This window comes from Ambystoma mexicanum, chromosome 6p, assembly GCF_040938575.1.
Source record: "Ambystoma mexicanum isolate Mex_15411 chromosome 6p, UKY_AmexF1_1, whole genome shotgun sequence".
NCBI lineage: Eukaryota > Metazoa > Chordata > Amphibia > Caudata > Ambystomatidae > Ambystoma > Ambystoma mexicanum.
The window spans coordinates 1,196,047,495-1,196,053,494 of NC_090935.1; positions in this window are offsets into that span (position 1 = coordinate 1,196,047,495).

A 6,000-nucleotide genomic window follows, 5' to 3' on the forward strand; every position below is an offset into this window, starting at 1 on the left:
ACTCCTACTAACAAAACTCCTGCTACCCTCTCTTCCTGTACACCACACCAAGGAAAACTGATTGGCTGATCCCCGATGTCCGCGGACAGATCATCCAATTATAGGGACTGGGGAAGTTTACACTTAATTTAAACAATTTATTGTACAATGGTGGTGGCTCTTAAAATAGACATTTTTTTCTGTTTTGCTTTTCTTCTTTGCTTTTCTGATTTTTCTTTCCTAAAAGTACTTTCAAATGTTTTAATATACATTGTTCATCTTTTTCACATAAACCTTCTCAGTGCATTTTGAATATGTACAAGAAACATCTGATTCACAAAATTTGTAAAATTCACTCCATCACTCTGAAAATTGTTTGCACCATCCAACATCCCAACATCCCAGAATCCACACAGCCTGCCTTCGCAAACACATAGCAATAGCCATTGTCAGTGTTCTCACAACTCCTGCAAACAAAACTCCTACAACCCTCTCTTCCTGTACACCACATCCAGCAAACTGGATTGGCTAATCCCCACAGTCCCTTTTCCATGCCAGGCAGTCACAAAAGACCTGGATGTGAAACATGCCATCCGCGGACTACTGCGGTGTCCACGGACCCTTCTACCCTTTCCACTTTCATGTTCTCAACACTCCCTCATTGGCTACTTTTAAAAAGTCACACATCCATCCACCAATCACATTCACACCTAACCCTGTCATCTCACTTCAACGCTTCATATGTACACTTGAACTCTCAAAGTACATATCTCCTGTTAATGAAAGACATCTGCATCAAAACTATTTTACAACTGTCCAAGATTTCTATCTCCAGATTCAACAAGATCTGCATCTAACAAAACATACTACAGTTATTCTTATATTTAAAAAAGAAATCCTTCAACTCTTTCACAAATATATATATATATATATAAATATATATATATATATATATATATATATATATATATATATATATATATATAATTATTTATTGAAAGGGTTCCTGCTACTTACCCTGCAATAAGCTTCTCAATAAGCGTAATCTCTTTTTAACCACTCTAGCAAGTGCCATGCATTGCAGCATTTATCACCTGATCTTTGCTTCTGCTTTCTCTCCTCCCCTCCCTTGCTGTATTCCTGACTGAAATTGCACTGGTTACCTTGCCACCCTTTTCTTATCTCTGGCCCAGGCCCCGTCAACTGCCCACCTGCACTGCCTCCCTGGCAACCTCTGCAATTGAGGACCGTTTTTTCTGTATCCCTTCAGTCCCCCTTCCAGCACTTATGTCTGCACTTCCTTGCACTTGCCACCAGCTGGCTGTTTTATGTGTTTTATTTATCTTATTTATTCCACATCCCATGTACTGCACTGTCCCCTCTCCCTTCCCCCGCGCACTCTTCCTATCCCCCCTTCCCATGCACTTGCGCACTTGTGCGATCTGAATGACACCTGGCCTAGTAGGATCGTTGTCTGTCCTCCCTTTGTCCCCCCCTTGCCTCGTCGCGCCTTGAAACAATTGTGTATAGGCGCATTATGAATGCCATATCATATCATATCTGCTCACATGAAGCAGCAAACAATTACAATGCCCTGCACTTCAAAATGTTTCTATTTACAATCATTGTGAGGAAAGTAAAAAAATGCATATGTGCCTGTATAGCAGCACTGTTGCACTGTTTCATAAAATAAAGGAAAATCATATAAAATAGATCTTTAGACCATTTTTAAGTGGCACTCAGTGTCTGCTGGTTTAATATGTTGGTAGCACATGCATACATCCCAACATCATCCATTCCAATCTATAGATGCTTATTAAGTCTTTATTTTTTCCTTTGCATTCTGTCACTTCCAATTAACTTTGGCCATTATAAAACTCCAATTACAACTCCCAGAATGCAAAGAAAAAAACACAACTTAACTTCAAGATTCAAAACTGTCACATGTATATCAAATACACATATAAAATGCTGTGCTATTCAAAATATTGTTGGTGGAATAATTTTGAAGAAAGTTCAAAAATACCTATGTGCTTTCACAGCAGCACTGTTTCACTTTTTCATAAAAGAAAGTAAAAGCAGATAAAATAGATGTGTACACCATTTGTAATTGGCACTCAGTGTGTCTCAGTTTCATATATTGACAGTACATGTATACTTACTAACATAACCCATTGAAATCTCAGCTGCTTATGCAGTCATACTTTGTTCTCTACATTCTGTGACTTGTACTCCAACTTCCACAACAGAGAAAATTGAACTACAAGTCCCAGAACGCAAACAAAAAAGCAAGGACTAAATAAACACCTACAGATTAGAATCCATCATGTTTGCAAGTATGCATATACTCCAAACATGATATATGATGTGCCATTTATAACGTGTGACAAGACAAGGAGGGGGAAACAAGGGAGGACATAATAACGATCTTACTAGGCCTTGGGTCATTATGATCGCGCAAGTGTGGGTAAGAAGGAAGGGGAGAAGTGCCGGCGGGGGGAAGTGCAGTTAACTCACAAGTGCAGCCAGCGGATGGCTCATAAGTGCACAGAAAAGGGACTCTAGGGTTGCATATACAGACCCTTAAGTGCTGGGGAGCACAGAGGCACCTTCCACACACCAACTGCCATTTAAAAGTGTACTACAAATCTTTTCCAACAACTTTTCTTCTCTTTTAAAAAATGTTACAGAGGTTCTACAAATACACATACACATTTCTTAACTTTCATGAAAATGCTCTTAAAAACAACCAGTTTAACCCTCCACCAATTTCATTAACTGTTTTTCCCCACCACTCCTTCTTCCTTCATAAATATGAAACTTGCTTAATAAAAGTACTTCGCCATTACCACATATCCTCACTTTCTTTTACAATTACAGGAAAGAAGCACATTACCAAAGAAAACACCCAAAAAAGGAATATCCTTCACATCCAAACAAGTAAGTACATTAATGTACCAGGTATATATATGTAATTATAGCAGCACAGTTCCACTATATATTACCCCAGACTACTCTTTTGAAACCAAGATTTCTCTCACTCTAGCCCATTATAATCCACTATTCCCATTTACACACCACCATTGCAACACCCAGTCTGTTGCTCAAAACAGCACAATCACCTACAGATTCCAGCACACTATCACTCCCCTACTCACTAACCCACCACCATCACACATCTGCAGACTCTTACTCCCACAACCTTCCCCAACCACAACTAATATACCACCTCCCAATCAAACAGCACTCTATTCATCTCTACAATCAATCCCACAAACCCATGCACCATACATGCATATACATTGCACAACTTTTTAATGCAAACCTTCTCTTTTCCCAACAGACACAACAAAATGCCTACTAAACAGCAACTCAATAGAAAAGAAAGAAAAAATAGAGCGGATAAGACTAAAACTACACAATATAGTCATCCAACTCTTAAACAATTTATAGAAAACATTAAAACAAAAAAACCTCACTCAACAAAACTAAACCAGCCATGAATAAAAAAGGTAAGGCCCATCTTGCAAAAACAAAAAGTGAAAGATTATGTACAAAGAAAAGCAAACTTACCAATGAATCAACTCTCTATCTACCAGTGTTAACGTAGTCACAGTAAAGCAATCAAAAAAGAATGATGTTACAGAAAATGTTCTACTGTAGAGTTCTTCACAATCTTATAAAAACATCTGAAAAGTCCCAATCTACCCTTAAAACCTCCCACAGGAGAATAATCTTGCAAGCTCTAATTGACAACGCTTTTCTACTAAAGAGAACATTGTTATATTGATTTAAAACCGAAGGAAACCACTAACTAAATTAATAAATAAATTACAAAAAGGGAATTGTACCAAAATAACACCCTCATTTGTGCACCCTTGCAGTCACTGTAACTTTGGGGGTGCACAAAATACTGACTCCCATTACTGCAAGCAAGCAGAGCGGGGGTTGCAGGGGTTTCCTTCACTCTCCTTGGGCGCAGTAAAAGAAGTCGGTGCGTTGCAGGAGTGTCCCACGCTTACCATTGAGGTAAGTGGAGGACACGAAAGTTTCAAAAAAAAGAAGAAAAAAAAGAAAAGCACCCTGCAGCGTTAGCTCTGACCCACGCTAGTGGGAGGAACTGATGCTGCAGGGATAGCAGGGTGTAGGCGGCACATGCAGAAATGTGCTGCCGTAAAGGTAAGTTGGGTGGGGGGGTCATCAAGGGAAATGCGGGCTAGGGGATGCAAGTAAAGTTATTTATCTAATCTATTGGCATCAATATTTTCATTGGCGCAATAACGGACAGCACAGTGATCACATAGATTCACAAAAAGTCCTTCTAAACCTGCACAGTGTCAATATAGAGACCTTTTTAAACTTCTGCGATGGTGAATGGATTCACACAAGCAGCACAGAACCATACTTCAATGAAGAAGCTTAGAAACAAGAACAACACAAAATAATTGCCATTGACAATAATGTCGAGGGTATGAAATGGTGGAACACACCATTATGGCAAAAGAAACCCTTAAAGAAAAAAAGTCCCAACAAACTTTGAACCAAATGCTCCTTTCCTCCAAACAAACCATCCAGTGTAATGTGTAATGTACGCCAACAATCCTTTAAATCTTTACAACAATTCCCCAATGACTATGTGAAACTAAAAGACAAAAGTAAAATGAAAACTTTGCAAACCATAGACTCCCGTCCAATGCACAGCCACATTGGTCTGTGAGAACTTTCATTAGCCTGCATTGTTGGAACTGATTACAAAAGCACTTTCCACTACATCAAAATGTTAGCGACTCACCATTCTACTATAGGGAATCTTGTGCAAAGACTATACTATGTAAAAAGTCCTGCTGTAGAACTGCAAAATGTAAATAACATTCTCCTACATGGGACAGCCAAAGAATTATTTCAAGAGGTAGAGCACATCCAACGTAAATATTTTGGAAATGAAGGTGACTTTGAAAATTCGGTATCTTCAGAAAGTATTACTGAAAACCTCACATCCTAATAAAGACATACAAAAAAAGAAATAGCTAAGTTTCAAAAAACATCTGCTGAAATACCAGACCAAATATGTGTCTGTTGTCGGAGAACGTTTTATAAAAAAAAGCACAAAAATTGTAGATCTAGCCTACAAAATAGAAGAAAATGAAGAATCCCAATAGTTCCAATTAGCTTGATATCTAACGGCAGAAACTAAATACAAAATAACTAACCCCTCAACAGTTTGCACGTACTTCAACACAAAGCTTGACAATAACAAAATGCCATCAGATGCTATCACGAATAAATATTCCCACTTCTGAAAACTCTCCAACAGCTTAACTTGTACGAGAGCATTATAATACAAACAGTGCACCCATTTCAAGATATAATATGCCTTCAAACGAAATCAGCCAAATTACCTCCATCCGAGTTACTAAAGGGCATCCGTGGCAAAGCAGTATATTTACCATTAGATCTAAAAGAAAACAATGAATACTACAAAGATATAAACATAGAGGAAAATTTAAGAGAAACCACCCAAATGATTCAAGACTCACCAGCAACTGGCCAATTTGAACGTGTAGATCATTTTACTGCAGCCATTATTTTAGACCAATGAACGATGTATTATAAACATATCAAATGCATCAAGCCAACAGATCCCCAATGAGCATATGGGAAAAAAGTGTAGAAGCACTTCCTTTCCTCTACTCTTTCATTCAGGAAAAGAAGGAAGATATTATGAAAGGTCAGCGCAAATTAGTGCATTTGAAAATAGCTCTTTAAGAATGTATTCTGAAGACCCCAGATTCAGAAAGAATGCCAATACATTTTCCACCTCCTCTTCGACAGTGAACCAGCAACTCTATGTTATGGAGTTGCACACACATTAAAAACATGCTCTAACATTTTAAACATGTTCTCTACCCAACTGCTTCAAAAAATAAAAGACAAAGATTAAGTTTTGCAGTCAAGTATCACAAAATCTCTTGGCAAACATGCGTGGTACACAAGAATACTGGTTCCGAAATCACACTGATG